Below are 18,260 nucleotides of genomic sequence, written 5' to 3' on the forward strand. Positions count from 1 at the left end.
CTCTGGGAACTTTGCAGAAGGTGGAAGTAAATTAGAACTGCAGTTTTGTGAGAATGAAAATGTTTCTCTCTGTGATGGAGAAACAAAAGGCCAAGTCAAAGAGGATGGCATGAGCACAACTGTCATGCCCTCTGCTGTTGGATGTGATGACGGATCAACTCTTACTTATGATGTTATATTAGACAGAAAGTCGGCAGTTGAGAGTCTCAAAGTTGATGACCTCTGTGGGGCAAAAGCACAGCATGCTGCTGGCAAGATAATAACCAAAGCTTGCAATGAAGCAGCTGATCACACGACAGAGACTCCGATGCCTGCTGGAATCAGCCAAGGGCTTGTGGACAGAGATAATGGTGCAGGGCCTTTCAGTGTAATTGACCCTGCAATCTGGAGTGAAACTGACAGGGAGACTGAAGAGAAGCGCTGTACCACAGAGAGGACTGCAGGTGTAGAATTATCTCCACCAGTAAAAGTCTGTGAATGGGAAACACCTCTTACACTCTGCTCTGATGTCACGCCACCACAGCATGTTTCATATCCTGACCAGTTTAATCATCAAAACAGAACAAAGCCGTGCCAAGATGAAAATAGGGACTTGTGTCAGTCATACATAGGATCACAGGCTTTTTCTGTCATTGCCAACGGAACTCACGACAAGCCTGGCAGTGAAGGCAACTGTCGATGCGACTGCGGTCCCCGCAGAAGTCCCGCAAAGCCTCCTCCTGCTAGGGATGACGGACTACAAGCAAGCTGTGATACTGTGGCACATCAGTTACAAGAGCAGCGTCAATCCAGCTGCTTTTCTGTCAGCTCTGACCACCTGAAGACACAGGAGGCTGAATATTCACAGTGCGAAATGGCAAGAATGGACAAGAGAGCTGAGATAACAGAAACTGGAAACTATGAGGAAGCAAGAAAGTCAGAGAGAAAGCCACAAAAAGAACAACAAGGAGATGACACAACTGAAACATCGACAGGTGAATTTATCAGTGAGTGGAGACTAGACAGAACATTATCATTCATTGAAGGTGAACCAGCAAACATGCCTGAGTGTTTGCCTGATTTCCTGTTCAGTGCTGATATTTCCATGATGGATGTGACACCTGACAAAAAGGGAGAAAGACAAGAGACAAATGTTAGAGAAGAAATCAAAACTGATGTGCCTGAAAACTCAGAGAGACTGGATGATGTTCAGCTACACAATGAATGCATGTTCGACGTGACTGTGTTATGTGGTGAACACACTAGTGAGTGGACAGAGGGGACCACATTCAGCCTATGCAGTGGAGATCAAGAAGAATACAAGCTCAGTTGTTTCCCTGATGACCAACTCAGCACTGAAATTTCCATAGCTAAAAATAAACCAGACCTTTTGGCCTACGGTTTGTCTTCAGCAAGTGATGCCGTTGTGCCGTATCAGCATGATTTAAGTCATTCACATAATGCTCACATAAACCCCACAGCACTGAACTGTTGTGACAAATTTTCCCTGTTGCCATCTGCCATCCCTTCCTACAACCGTTTGCTCGGGGGGTTTGACACTTTCGAAAAGATTCAACTTTCACCAGATGATGACGATGCTGCTGGGCTGGCCGACATCCCTGTCCTCACCAGCTTACCCGCCCAGCTGCTGAAAACACCCGGGCAGCAACTTCACCACAGCATGTCAGAAAGTGACAAGGAGATGCCAGCAGAGGAAGAGATGGAGGAGGAAGAGGCTGAGGAGGTGGTGGAAAGATTTGAGAGTCACACTGAGAACATGGGCAATGAATTTGCATTTGATGTCCCGAACTTTATCTCAGCAACAGATGTCATTGCGCTGTCAGAGCAAGAGCTTATCTCTGAATCAGCCTGCTATTCCTCTGTGCACATTCCGACTGAGTTAAACCCTCAGTCGGCGCCTTCTACTGTATCCACAGAGAGCGACAGTTCCACTTCTGATTTCAACCACAACTCTGAATTTGAAATGAAAAAGCAGTTCGATGTGGTCTTGAAAGAACTGAACATGTTTTTTGACATTAGTCGACATGATTTTGGAAGCGACGTTGCAAGTAGACCACCCTCACCTGAGCAGCGTAAAGACAGAAGTGAAGCCTCAGAATGCAAAGCGTCCAAATGCCTAGAGCAGCTCAGCAGTCCGGAGGTGGAGCTCAGCAGAGGCACATCATCAGGTAGCTATACCATATCATTTATGAACAGTACACATGGGTTAGATACACAAAACCTTGACATGAGGTACAGTGGCAGCACAGCAGTAAACTGACATTAACCATTAAAATCTATTATTTTGGTATTATTATTTAAAGTGCACTTCAAATTCAATAAGATTTTTATTTTTGTTTATGAAATGCCCCTTAAAAACAGGAAAATCCATCGATGCCTGTTAAATATGATAACTATTCTTTAACCACAGTCATAAATACGGCATCCTTTAACTGCATCCCTTCCCAATTTTAACAAAAACTTCCTGTTTTTATAAACTTTACAGCACTTTTTGTACAGACATTGGTTGAATCGAGTCAAAGCACTTAGCTAGAACAGACTGTTTCTATATTCTTCTCACTGCTCTGATAATGCTGCCAGCAAATCACAAAGGACCAGCCACTGCTCTTTTTCTTTTCTCTGAATTTCTGACTGCAGTGGGTAAAAATATATCCTCTCCTGCCTATTTATAGATGATGCTGATGAAGACCGCAGCCTGGAAATGTGCAAAGGTGATCCGGTAGGTTCTCGCACTGATCTCAGAGGTGACGGCGAGCAGGAAGTGCCCCTTCTCAAATGTATGTGCCAGGAACCCTCCATGGACACTGCAAAGAAGCATGGAGGTTCAGAGTAAACTTTTTTATAACTCAATATTTTGTTCAGTAAAGAGAAGAAAACAACAAGTATTTATAAAAAAAAGAACCATCAGCAAAGTGTCTCAGTAGGTAGCAGTCACAACAAAGGTGAAACTATATTTAAAGAAAATAAGGAACACATCAGAAGCAGAAACCATTTTATTTGACTGAAAAATATTTCATGAAAATTAGTTTTTCTTCAGATTTATTTCAGTAATTGCTCTTTTCTTCCATTGTTTCCAGTGCATGGTTTGCATTGTTTTTACAAAGTCATGGCTGATAGACTTTAAAAGGCCAGCTGGGTTAATTCAGAGTGGAAATACAATTACTTTTATTGATTTGTCTTTTCAAATTGATGCAGCTTACTCTCATGAATGTTGAAATATTCATTTCCATCCCTAAATAACCTGCGGCGGAACAATAGCACCCTTCATGAATGCGGAAACGTTGTTTACGGGTAAACACAGCAACAAATCAGACAGAAGTAGCCAGTTCTTCTTTGATATCGCTCACTGTCAATTTGTCGTCTTCAGAGCCCCAGGAGACAGAGCAGAAAGGGAAGATGTGGTCGCCGTCCTTCATGTGTCTGCCTCCCCTGGAACTACTAAGTCACAGTGAGTTTCATGTGATAATGACAAAGGACTTAACCTGTGAGCGTTGTATAGATAAAATGGAGGGTTTGTTTCAGATGGGAGTCACTTAGAAATGTCCTTATTTTAAAAAACTAAGATAACATTAAAGTAATCAGACACACAGTCCAGACATTGTTAATGTGGTAAATGACTCTAGCTGCAAACAGCTGATTTTTAATGGAATATCTTCACATAGGTGTACAGAGGCCCATTTCCAGCAACCATCACTCCTGTGTTCTGGTACACTGTGTTAGCTAATCGTGTTAAAAGGCTAATTGATGATTAGAAAACCCTTGTGCAGTTATGTTAGCACAGCTGAAAAGTGTTCTGCTGATCAGAGAAGCTATAGAACTGGCCTGGGTGACCACAAACCTTTGGACAGTAGTGTAAACAGCATAAGCATAGGCGTGCTCAGTGTGAGACTGTCAACTTCCAGTCTCGCCTTTTCTTCACTCCTCCTCATCCTGTTGTTAATCTGGTCATCTTTGGTTAAAATAATAAACTACAAACTTCAGGAAAGGCATTATATGTATGTTGTTGTGTACCTTAGTGCCTCTCCTTGCAACAGTAAATGGAAAACTAAAGCCTGATTGTAGAGGCCTTGGGCGACTAACGGGACCATTGTATTCATGTGCTGCTGTGTGTGCAGGACCACCAGAGCAGCCCAGGAGACTGGAGCCACTGAAAACATGCGCACGGCCAATCCGGGTCGGACTTTCAAAGAGAGCCAAGACCAAACGCCTGCACTGCCCCCACCCTTATAAATGAATATGCAGTCGAGATGATCAGCTTCACTGCTTTTTGTTGGTGTTTTTTTCAGTAGCAGAAATGTTCTTTTCTGATTTATATGGTGCCCCTACCGGTCTCTACACAGTTCTACTGTTCCTTCAGCTGTCTGCTGCACTTTCCCCACTGAGCAGCTCAGCAGCAGCAGTTAGGGAATAAGTGCCTTGCTAAAGGACACCTTGAAAGTACATGTTGTTCGAGTGCAAGCTGTTTCCACATGTGCCGATATCTATTTATCTTATTTATGTATTTATTTATATGTAGCATCTATTCCAGCCGTGGCGGCACAAATGTTTATATATTTCTGTTGATTATACACTTGACACTTGATTGCGTTGTGTTGCAGTTCTTACTCAGGTTTGTTATTTATAATTGTAGGCCCTCCTTTGTTGTTCTGTAGGTGGCATTGCTACAGTATGCTAAGTGCTCCTGTTGTGTAGGCGGGCACAGTGAGCATATATGAGCTGAGTATGGTCTGTTATTTCTGTGTTCTTGCTCTTGACCATTTTACATGTATGTAAAACATGCTTGAGCATTGTTGTCGAGAGATAGCTGGAGCTGACTTTTGAAGGGCTTGTTTCAACCAAGAATTAAATCATATCACTTTTCATCCAAAATGTGTTTATCATTTCTACAAATACATGTTTAAGAAAAACACAATACTACCCCCCACCCCCCTACCCACTCCTTACCTGAGGCCTTTAAAAGTATTAGAGAAATGAAATACACCTTAATAACAGTGTAACTTGTTTTCAGCAGGTAGAGGGACTCTAAATAGATTTAAGGGTTTGGTTGTATTGGCTGTCGGCAGTGGAAATAACACCTTAGAACAAGAGCATCAACAGTGAGTTTAGGTTTGTTTACTTTCTTCCACACAACTCCCCAAATGTCAGGTGAATGGGTTTATTTGAGGCTGGTTTTTTTTTTGGAACATGAAGGTGTGACATTAAAAAAAATAGTTGACTTGACTGCACTATTACTTCGAATTAAAAGCACCCCCAACCCTCCATATTATCAGTGCTTAATCCTCCTTGTCATGTCCAATTTATTTCACCATTGTTCTTCATGATAGAATTAGGAACTGCTTACCCTTGGCCTCATTTGCCAGTTGCCTGGTTGCTTAACCGTCCCACAGTACATTTTCATAATCTGAAGCTTAAATGGCTTCATTGCCTTGAAGTCTTCTTTATAAAAGGGGAAAAATGAAGAATAATAAACATACTGTAACATCACAGATGTTGTTTTGTCAAGTGTAATCAGGACGTTTATCTCAAAATTAGCTCTAATTGGTCTTTTTGTGTTCCCCTTAGTCTATTTTGTATAAGCAGTTGTTGTCACTGATTTCATGTCCTTATCACATTTTATAAAATACCAAGACTTTTCTTCCAGTAGGGATTTTGGGAGCATTTTGTTTCAATAAGCAAGGTGCCTCAGCTGGCAGGCAGGCAAGTGCAAATCAAAAAGAAACAATGCCATGGTATGGCTTTCCAAAAATAATTGGATTCAGACTCTACATATTCAATCTGCCTTTTTAATCAGGCACAGTCTGTGAAGACTGGGGGAGTTGAATTAGATTTTTTGTCGATAATGACTTTGTCAGTGCTGGTTGTGTCTGAGTGCTCAGTTTGTTTGCTGATTTGTGGCAGGGCGTAATCTTTACTTAGATATAAATATTTCATAGTTTTCTAACAACTTAATCATCCCTGTATTGTCTTTAATGAACATTTTTTTTCTCTAGTTGCTGCAGCATTTTTGTACATGTTATTTTTATTGATTGCACAAAGGCCAGTTGTTTCCTATAGTTTTAGAAGCACTTCACTTGAAGTGCAGTGGAGTGTGTTACCCATGCACACTGGTCACACTTCAGAATTAGAGAATGATGAGCCGTCGCCTCATGCATTGCAATGAAGGTGAGGAAATTAATTGCACATAGTTTTACAGTTGATGAAACAAGCATATTATTATGAGAGTCTGGATTTATTTTTACAGTTTTGTTTTTCACTTACTGTTTACAGTTGTTTTATGCTCTGTTTTTAATTGCTTTCAATACAGTTAAATACAACTAAATCAGCTGTAAACATTGAAAGCCACAGCTGCTAAATGTTGTTAGCCATCTGATGTGACTAGATCATCTACCTGGGAATGAGAAGTCCAACTCTGCCCATGACCATGTGGTAGATTCTCTATGGAGAGAGAAAGATAATGGAACCTGATCCAGTGTTTTCTTATTGAAACATTATTAATATACCCCATGTTTCCACACATGGAGTCTTTTCCTTCATAGAAGATAACACAGTAGAGTTCATTTTTCTTTCCTTTTTATGTCAGATGTTACCACAGTTGTTCTTTAGACTTCACTGCTTCATTTCTGTCTAACATAAAAGAGATATTACCGTTTTGGAGGCACTTCAAAGGCTCCAGGGAAGCCAGAAGTTATTCCCTTTTTTTTCAAGTTCTTACAAAATTACTCCTCCCTCTTCACACAAAAGCCTCACTGTATAATTGACTTTCCACAATTTATGAGCTCCTAGCATAACCCAGGGATCCAAGATGTAAAACAATAGCAGCAATGAAACCTGGCAGTGATTTACATCCTCATGACCCAAGTTAAAGGAATTAGACATGCACACATTTGTTTATTTTCATTAGGCAGAATGTAAGACGGCCATTATCTCAGCACGAGAGCCCGAGTAACATTATTATGCTCGTGGTGAAACCTTGAAGATGTTGAACACGCACACACACATTCCCTCCTCCCTTTATGCCATTTGAATTGTCTGCATGGTTCCACTGTGTAGGAAGGACCACCAAGGTCTATACTTAGAAAGCTTATTACTGGAAAGCTGGAGGATAATTAATGGGCATCAGCCAAATATGCCTTCATTATTTGAACAGTTAGCGGAGCAGTTATTGTACAGCCTTGAATTTCTACTTCTAGCAAGTGCCACTTGGAAGTAGAGAATATAACAAGAATGTGAACAAAATATGTCTTAACCAATGTAATATAGCAATGTTTTTTTTGGTGCAAGCAAAGTACAACATCTTCTTCATCTTCTGGTGCCTTAGGGTTCATTTGTATCAAAGGGTGTTTACATTCTTGGTAGTAGTATCTTTGCATTCATACAGTGGAGCTCTGCTGTCTGACCTCGTTGCAGCATGGTTCCAAAGCAAACAAGCAGGGCCTAATTTAACAGTTTTCCTGTAGCCCTGTATACATATATACTCACACTCACTCACGCAAGCTAAGCCTGCATCTATTTGTTGCCTTTTTCAGATCAATAGCAATCACTGGGCCACAGTAGCAGGATCAGATGGATCGACTCAGGAACTAATAATACACACACTGCTGCAGCTCACTGCTGGACTGTGTAACGTGCCATGAAAGTGACCAGAACTTAACTTTTTTGATAACATGTAATAGCTAATGTTATCAAAACTCTATGTGGATATCACTGAGAAGGAGCTCTGGCAGAGAGCCTAGTAGAGGAGTGGACCAGGGCTTAAACTGTTTTCTTTATATATATATATATATATATAAATTTGGAGTTGTTGAATCACACTTGAAAGTGGGCCAGTTCTGGAAACTCAAAATATATTCCAGTGCTGTTCATGCTGCCTGCACAGTAATCTCTTTGCTTTTGGTACTGAGTGGAATGAAAGGTAGCAGCATGAAAGGAAGGACAATAAGAGGATTTCACAGTCTAGTGTTATGACACAACGTTGCATTGTTTTTAGCCTGTCCCTGAAAAGCTCTAATTAAATTGGTGTTGACTGGACAGGAGGTCTGGATGAGTTCGAAAAACAGCAGCGTTGTTTGTGTTTCTTGCTGACTCATGATGAAGGTGTAGAGTAGGACAGCTGTCTCGAGGTTTTATTCAAGGTTTACATGCAGAGTGAGTCCATGAATGCATTTGATAAAGAACATATACGATGCAGTTTCTTTAGTTTTAGGACTCCTCCTGGAATATATAGATCATATACTGTATTTCTTTATTCTGCTGCTACAATTAGAATCAGAATTACTTTATTTATCCCCGATGGGAAATTCTTTTTTGTTACAGACAATAAAAATTAAAGATAAATTGAAGTATGAAATTGAAATATATAATAAATATCTAAATACCTAGATAGCATTTAAATCCCTGAGTTGTATCTAAAGAACATATTTGCTACTGTATAAAAACCTTTACATAGTAAAGAGCATGACATGAATGTACCAGTATGAGTGTACAGTGTCTGAGTGACTGCTACAGTTCAGAGTTCAGTAGTTTGATTGAGACGGGCAGGAATGACTTCCTGTGTCTCTCAGTGGTGCATCGTGGGAGTCGGAGTCTGTTGCTGAACGAGCTCCTGTAGCTGGTCAACACAGTGTGGCGCGGGTGAGAGGGACAGTCCAGTATGGTCTTTACTTTGGACAACATCCTCCTCTCAGACACCTCTGTCAGAGAGTCCAGGTCCTCACCCACAACATGGCCGGCCTTCCTGATGATTCTGTTGAGTCTATTTATGTCCCTCACCCTCAGACTGCTGCCCCAGCAGACAACAGTATACATGGCCACCACAGACTCATAGAACATCCTCAGCATCGTCCTGCAGATGTTGAAGGACCTCAGCTGCCTCAGAAAGTAGAGGCGACTCTGGCCCTTCCTGTAAACAGTGTCCACGTTCTTACTCCAGTCCAGTTTGTGGTCCAAGTACACAATGAAGACAATTACCCATTGGCCCGGCATAGCTACTGAGTCATACAGCCATATATAGCTATATATAGTTTTTGACCGGTAGTGTTAAACTGTGGTGCATTTTTTTTTACAGTATTTTGTCTTTTAAGGTCACAACAGGAGAGCCTCAGTAAATTGTCCAGTAAATCATCATTAAGGTCCATAACATCAAGTGCTGTTGTGGGCATCAGTAAAATCTGCTGCTGAGCGATGAGGCGGATGGTTATTTTAGTGAAGTGAAGTCCAGATGAGTGTGTGGTGCCTGAATCAAGGCCAGGCCCCATCAGCCAAAAGAACGTAGGTGGGGCCATTTAGTAATGGCCTGAATTAACAAGTGCCAAAATCTCTCATAATTCCATTATGGTACTTCATTACATACACACTGCTGCACCATTTTAATCCACCCACACTCTGAACATTGGCCTTTTGTATCCCAGCTGTCTCTGCTGTTCAGGTTTGAAGCCAAATGCCATACATTGCTATTCAGAGATGCAAATGTAGAAATGTTGATGCTGTTGTATGTTAGAGTTTCTGAGGAAGCCGAGCCTCTGATTGGCATACAGGGTTTTAAAAATCAATGCAGATTTTATAACATATTCACTTCGGGTTGATTAAATAAGGAGATATTCAAAGTGTGTGTTAGCGCTAAAGCACAGTCACTGAGCTGACATGAAAATGAGGGGCTGTCATAAATTCACCCAATGACTAATCGTTGTCTGCCTCTTAGCTAACCCTGCAGGCATGATGGGAGTGAGGGCATTAATCTGCAGAGGACTAGCTAGGGAATTTGTTCCCTCATCTTGGATGACTGCAGCTTGTGGCGTTAATCTGTTTAAAAACAGAAACTACTTTAATGAGGTGCTAATATTAAATGATATTCATGGAGGAGTCAGAGGTAAAACAGTCAGGGCACATCTTAGAGAGTCAGTCTTTGGACAGACTGCCGGAGACATTTTGTTTCAAATGAAATGAGCTTTGCAGTTTCTTGGAAAAACTGCTGGATAAAGCTTGAACATTCAGCATGACTGTGACAGGATTGAGCACAAATGGATGCTTTTTCTAAGCAGATGTGCCAGCTTTCTGAACCTCACACACTGTAGCTGTGAACATTTCCAAGATAGTATTATCCAATTTCATGGCTGCCATTTTACTATACATGTCAAGTGACAATTATTCTGTTGTTGTAGTCGAGTGGTTCGGTTCACCAGTGAGAGGAAGCTGCTGAGCAGAGGCTTATGGGTTCAGGCAAAGACAGAAGACATGTTCTTTTCTTCTCAGCTTTTAATCAGATTTATGATTTGTCTCCTCACACTGTGAAGTGGAGTGAAATGGGCTTGTACTGTTGTCATTAATATGCCAGGCACACAACTGATTTCTGGAGGAAAGTTGTGTGCCAGTATGGAATCTATAATGGAGGAAATCCTAGAATATATTTGACAAAAAATATTTGACAGAAAAAACATTGAAAATTGAATTATTTGTCAAAAAAACCTGAAAATTGAAAATCTGAAAAAAGTTCTGTATTGTACAATGTAATGCTTTATTTTAATTGAATCCTACCCTCCAATCATACACTGGTAATTGATTATATGAAAGCTTGGATGGCAACCTTTCCTACATGTATTATGGATCCATTAAGAAGTGCTGAGTACCTGCCTCACAGAGCTGCTTATATGCAAACATGAGATTAACCATGCTTTTTACATGGCATTTTATAGTCATCAAAGTCAGGGATTAAATAGTGGGTTTGTATCAAATGGTGGTATAGGTTACTGCAAAGCCAACATACACAGAGAGACATGTACGAGCAGTGACAACAATAAAGTAATAACATCAGTAGTGGCTTGTATTATACTGTGCATGTTGTCACACAAGCATACAAAAGAGCTGTTATTAATGTTTGCTGTGCAAAATGAAAACATGCCTGCAGTGAAAATATAGCTAATGTACTGTTATTTGAGTTAATGTGTAGATGCATGTAAAAATAGAACACCTCCGAGACAGACATTTAACAGGTATAAGTGGGGTGAGTGTAAAAGTGTTTTTAATGGCTCCTCTGCTGATAGTCTGACAGGCCATGCTGTTAGCAGCAGAGGCCGACAACATTTTTTACATCAGCTTTATTGTTTGAGTCACATTGAAGGAAAGTTGGCTTCCCTTTTTAGTCATATCAAGACCTACCCAGAGTTGCTGCTGTGGCAAATAAGAGCCATACACAGTATTGATCCTGATCAGTGATGTTTGATCTGTTCAGAGCTACATTAAACATTATCCCTTGCTCTGTTTTAATTGGTCGAGCTGGAGGACTTGGAGTCAGCATTCCTTCTGGTACTTAATTAGGTGTATATATTACAGCTGTTGGGGAAGGAAGAAGGGGTGGGGGGGGGCTGTGAGTGTCATCAGTGAAATTGTTTATAGTACATTGATCTTGCAGACTCATTTTAATTCCACGCGAACCACTCTGATTCACTGCTCCACTACGCTGATCATTGATCTCCTGGGTGCTGCTCCACAACAGTCATGACCAAACAGTGCAGGATACTGCAGCTGTACATGTGATGATGGATACACAGCACACTTAAAATGCACACTGTCAGGTTGGTGGTTGGTGTTAGCACACAAACACAGTGTGAAGTAGTGGGAATGACAATGATGATGTCATTGCATCAGTGTTATGCAAGATGATTTAACATTTGCACCCGTACAATTTATAACTGAGCCGTTATCTCTGGCTGCTGCTGAATCTCTTAATCAAGCTTTTTCACTTAAACCCCAAAGCTGCTCTAAATGGTCTGACACAGTCCTTGTGTTGTATTTACCATTGTCCCCTGCAAACAGTTCAGTACTGAGGGCTGTACTACAGTGTGAAAAGGTTTGACCTCTGCAGGAGAGTTTATCAATACTTTGACCCAGGATCACACCTCCTCCATCAGCTGTCTCACACGTTTCTGCAGGGATTAGCAGATTCACCACAGAGAAAAATAGAGGATTGGCAAATCTGTCCAAATCATCAGAAGCCGGCAACACATTTCACACAGAGTAATATTGATATTTTTTGGAGTTGATGTCTGTGTGTGTGCACAGAGGATAATAATCAGGTCAGAAAAATGAAATGCCAGAGAAAATAGGGGCATTACAGCTTCTAATAAAATGGAACTGATTGGAGGGATTGTTACGGATTAAAGGTGCAAGGACATAAGAGTTAAAAGATGAGAAGAATGACAACAGGTCAGTTCATTCAAGAAAGCACTGGGCTGGAATGGGGGTATCTCATTTCAAGAAGTTCAACTGAGGGCTTCCACTGCTGCATTTTTTTCCAACTCTCCCTCCTTTTCAGTGTGAGGTCCATGAGGGAACCACTGCTGCAATGCAGCAAAACAAATTGCGGGAATCTATTAAGTGTTTGTGATTGTGAGAGCTAGCCTCTCCCTTGTTTCTCTGTTTCATTCTCACTTTGCCCCCTCTGGTCCCTATTCAACTGATTCACTGTGGTCACACATTGCATGCAACATCACTGCACTTGGTTGCTCTGTGCAGGAAGGCTGTGCTTTGTTCCCTTCAAGGATTTTGTGCGATAAAGCATCTTTACAACACCCATCTACAGCATTCACTTGTACAAGCACATTTCTCTAGAGCTTTCAAACATACTGTGCAAAGAATTTATTCAAAAATGCATATTTTCCATCCGTGCTCAGTCTGCTTTGTACACCCAGATGTGTGAAATATGGCTTATGACATGTTCCACCCACTGCTAGACTTGTGGTCATGGTATGCAAAAATGCTAGAGAAGCTTGCTAGATGTGAAATGTTTGCTTTAAAATGTGTTGGATATTGTGAAAAGGTCCACTTTAACAAAAGAGCCTAAACCTGTGGCTCCTCAAGCGGCCGTTTCAGGCTCATATATCATTTTTCCCATGCCGTGGTCCCCCAAAATATAATTCCTGTGCAAACTAGGCTGACATTTCCAGCTGTTAGCAGAGTAGGATTTTCAGGCTGCATGTGAAAATCAGTTGCTCTTTCCTTGACCCCAGTCAGCTGAGGCTGCTGCACCTACACGTGCCACATAGTGATAGTCAATATTTCTCCCCAGACCCAGCGCTCCCTGCTGCAACAGTACACACGATGATAAAAAGCACAGACAAAAAACACACAGCTTTAGCAGCGCAGAGTGTAGACCCACCTCTGCAGAAGGGATTTTACAGTATACGTACATCAGCTTCTTCCAGGGCAAGGCTGCAGCCAGTCATTCTGTAATCTTCCCTGTAATCCTTGCCTATTACCATGTGGGAGATTTTTGTTCTTGTCCTCAGCCTACACCAAGACACACAAGAGCCATCCTGAAACTAAATCTGGAAGGATGTGCAGGTTTTGAGGATATAGCAAGGTTTGAATTCCAGAAATCATTAGCTGATGATTGGCCCACTGTGTTTACTAGCAAAGTCCTGTGATGCATAGTGTAACACTAACCCTCTTTCTTTTACATTAAAATATTTCTGAATTGAAAGTTTAACAATTACTGGGACAAAAAATCTCTACATATTGCTTCATCAATACCACCTAAACCACTGTTAAGGCCAATTAATGGTGACGTATGATATAAAAAAGGCCCCAGAATTTAAGCTTAGACTTATTACTGCAGTAACCAAGAATCAGATGAAATCAAAATAAACTGCAAAACAAAACTTAGCCAGAAAAGTAGTGACTTAAAATGAAATAATTAAAAAAAAAAAAAAAAAACCTCCAGCCTTTTGTTGAAAGTCCTTTGTTTCCCCCTCCTGGGCTGACAAACTGAAGCCAATATGGACGTGTTAAAAATTGCAGTTCACACTGCAGCCACTAGGGGCCTGCTCCAAAAGCGAGTCAATCCCCTGGGTCAACATCACAGCAGAACTAAACATGTTTACAGCCTAGTCCAAACAATTTTAATTCCCTTTTAGTGACATGGGGTGAGGTTTTTTTATCACTCGTTTTAATGCCTGTGTACGCCACTGCCCGCCTTCCTCAGCTCCACTCACGCCTCACCTTCTTTGTCTGTTTTTTTAGTTTAGACAGTCTATGATTCTGCCAACATGGCGACAGTCTGAGCTTCCCACAGAGACTTAAAACAGAGCTTTAGTGATGTCACAGAAGGTTCGTCCATAGTTTCTTTCTGTTCATGTTTTACAACAATAAACACGTTACCAGGTGAAATTCTCAAGTCTTTAAGCCACTCCACAATTTGTGTGGCTCTTGGCTTGGATGTCATTTCATGTGTAGAAGTATATTATTTTTAATGAAAGATGTGCAAACAAGAATCTAGAATTGTCCTGTGTGTTGCTCACTCTTATGTACAATAAGTCGGCTGTTGATTTGTTTGCTTTAAAGCAGTCTTACCAAAAAAGAAATCTGACGGATTTCAGACTGTCTTTCTTTTCAGATTTGTTTTATGGTCTGCCTCACTGCCCCCTCATCTTCTCTCTTTCCTCTGTTCCCCGCCACCTGCAGAGGTCTTTCATCTCCTAAACATCAGCATCAATTTTTCACTGCCATAAATCACAGCTACCGATGTGTCAGACATATCAAGGCGCGTTATCCGGTGGAAAGCGTCTTTTTAACGGCATCAAAACAACAGTACAGGATCCTTCTTTGTGTCTGTGAGCATACGTTAGAGCAGCATGAATATAAATGAGCGCTATGACTAAGCGTTATCTCACTGTCAGCATACAGTAAACAGCAGATCTCAACATGCTGTTGTTATTGTTTGGCAGCAGAAATCCACCTCGTAGGGCGGTCGAGAGGTGGGAGATGACAAAGTTCAGCAATTGAAGGGAGCTAGAAAGAGAGAGGATTTTCCTGTCAAACCCTAAGAAAAAAAAAACTGGAATTAATTTATGTTCTTCAGGTTGACATGGGCCCCGTCACCATGGTAACAGGCCATGCACCACACCACCTCCTGTTTCCACCTTCTCCTTCTTTTCTTCCCTCGCCTCCCACAGCCATCACTCATCTAAAAAAGATGACACTGGTTTCTTCTCTGTGTCAGGGTGCTGCTGTCTGAGAATTAGCATCATTAGAAGCTGAACATTCACAAGGTGACAGACTCGCTCAATCCACCCACCACCACCACCACCACATCCAGGAGCCTCAACACACCCTCTAATTAACAGTGCCTTTGTCTCTCTATTTGTCTCACTTTCTGTCTGTCTCTCATTGTTATTTGCAAGGAAGCCATGCTCTTCCTCACCCTCTGTCAGTAAAAACAAACAAGGTGTTGACACAGAGAAGAAAAAGAGGTCGGGATGAACTGCAGCCCTGTGCTGGATCCTTATTTCCCCACAGAACAGTTGAATAATCATTGTGTGGTTTGTTGATTATTTGGCCTGTTTGTCTCTGAAGCTGCTAACATGGTTTGTAATTTCAACTGTATGAGATGATGTGTGGTTAATGTGGGCTCAGGGTAGTTGCTGGTAATTATGATTATTTTCATATTTTATCCCTGATGACCTGTGTAAACAAGGCATGAAATACAACCTTGTTGTGTGATCAGTATTCACACAGTTTCATGTACTGACTTTTAAGCTATAGGACCTTTGAAAGCTGTGAGGCGTTCCGCTCAGGGGCTTCTTTAGGAAACGTAAAATCTGTTTATAACCAGCAGCCTGCTGACATTTGTGGTAGACGTTAATGAGCATGAGGTTCTACATTTGTTTATATGCAATTCAGTTCAGAAACAGTGTGCAAGTACAAAGCTTATTATATACATGGAAAAGATGAAAGATGGACATAGTAGGCAGCTTAAAGGCGCATTCCAGCATTTCAGAAACACTTTCATACAGTTTGGGCGCTTACCACACGCATCAAAGTGAAATAGATGAAATTATAAGAAACATGTTCTATAAATATATATATATATATATATATATATATATATATATATATATATATATATATATATATAAGAAAAATATGTATGTTTTTATTGACAGGTAGCAGCATTTCTTTTAAACTAGACTAATTACCTTCTAAGGTACCTTTCTATGGTAATTTAATTGGATTATTTATATTCTTGTAATTTAATTGTATTGTTTAAACCTTAAACCTCCAGTGTTTTACAGATTAAGAGGGAAAAATAAGCCTGAATATTTTCTATCCAGAGATGTTTACACAGCCTGGTGTGTAATGACCTGGAGAATTGGCTAATGCATAAAATCTGTGAACTTGTCCCTATAGGAGAAATGATGTGTTCCGCTTTGGAGGAAGTAAAGTTTTCAGCACTTGTGTCAGTGAAGGTAATTTACTGTTATCGCAGGCATCCTGAGAAATGCCAAAAATGATTGTGTTACCATCGTGCCATGGTCATGTGAGCTGCTGAGCAAAAAGAAAAAATGAAGGCTCCCTTTAATCTCTGTAGGACCTACACTGTAATTTGATTTAGAGAGAGGCCTTGTACTTCATCAGTGGTAATGTAGTGTAACATCTCATTCAAGGTTAAACAGCAGCAACACATCAGTTAACTAATAAACAAATAAAGTACTCTCAGTGCCAAATAATAAAAAAAAGAATCAACACGGAACAAAAGGTTGACACCTGCTTTAGAATCACACCAAACAATTATGTGAACTCACAAAAATGTTTGCTGAAATATGGCTTGACTAGTTTGCCCTTCTGCTTTGGCTGAAAATCTGCCGGCTGTTGACTCAGATGATATTCATTGGCTGAAACAAAGACCCCATTTGGAGCAAATGCAGCCTCATAAATCCTGGTCTACAAATTCAGCCGCAAGCAAGCCCAATTGATTCCAGATTGCAGTTACCGAAGGATTCTTTTTAAGCCTATTGACAGGCTGACGAGCATGCACACACCCTCCCTCTCCGGAGCTCACCCAGGGTGAGCTCCAGAGAGAAAAGCTGCAGAGAGGGTAATATAAAATGCAAAAGCTGCACCTGAGGATCAAATCCTCAAGTATGAAATGTGTCTAAAGACAAAAACAGAACAGTTTTTTGGTCAGTATTAAGATACCTGACAGGTTCAAGTATTCCTACCATTTCTCTCCTGAGTTGTAATGGCAGCTCAAATACCAGAAGAGGCAGCTATAAGTGAGTAACAGAGTCCATCTGCTCAACAACTGGCTTATAGGAAAATCTCAGGGGGCCTCCATGTTATTTAACAAGTGCTTGCCTTGACTTGTGATGAAGGGAGGAAGGACGGATCACAAGTGTCTGAGGAAGAAAAGAGAGAGTGGACCGTTTGTACTTTCAGTCAGTGGTGGTGCACAGGCTTGCAGCCTTAGAGCTCCCGTCAAGCTTGCTCCAAGACACAATGAAACTTTAATGAAGTTATGCTGCAGCAGCATGGTAATGCACAGTCTCGGGAGCCTTTGAGATAGGGATTGGCTGGAGCATACCCCGAGGTGCACATTTCAGCTGTCACTCAGCTAACAGGGAGCAGCAGCAAAGAAGTAAACCCCAGATACACAGTTTAAAAGTGTTTCCCATGTAGTCCATGTTTGGTCCACAGATTTGTGCCATAGATGAGAAGTTGTGTCATGTCAGATTCAACCCCCTACCTGGCCTTAACCGATGAGCTTGTCAGTTGTTGCATACTGTAAATAATTAAGTGAGTTAGGAAGAGGAAGGTCAGCACTCTGTCAACCTCTCTGTCTTCTGTAAAGCTCCTGGAGCAGTGAGCCAAACATGTAACAGAGTGTCAGATGGGCAAACAGAGAAGAAGGAAAAGAAGAGGCCTGGAGAGACAGTGTCGCAGAAAAAAGAGTGACATTTCAGGAGATATCCAACATTTTAAGCTGATCATTTCATCCTGACCTTCAGGGCTTCCTTCCTTCTGAGCAGCAGCTTGTGTAGCAGCCGATACAACTGTTTATTTCATGAGTCATATACATTTAATTAAAGTTTAATTTATGCAGTGTCAAATTGTAAACATTATACAGGAACCCATCATAACCTGCAGCATCTCTGCCTCCTCCTACAAAGAGAAGTCGCAGACAATCTGAACCTGAGTTGCAGGGACGACTCAGTAAACGTTAATGTGATGATAATGTGGATCACGTTATGGAGCTCAAAGACAATGCTGCTGAACTGAGCTTGCAAATGTGTGTTATTGAACAATCATTTGTTGGCAGTGTTATGTAACAGGTGAAAGACACTCGCCATGACTTCATGATAAACATTCAGGGGACATTCAGGGGAACTCTGTGAACATCCTTCTTATAGCTGAGATGGAAAATCTTGTCCAAAGCTTTTCACCTGTACCTTAACCTGTGCTTGAAAGGATGTGAAGACTGATTGTAGTTC

The sequence above is a fragment of the Parambassis ranga genome, chromosome 24 (assembly GCF_900634625.1).
Source record: "Parambassis ranga chromosome 24, fParRan2.1, whole genome shotgun sequence".
In the NCBI taxonomy this organism is placed as follows: Eukaryota; Metazoa; Chordata; class Actinopteri; family Ambassidae; genus Parambassis; species Parambassis ranga.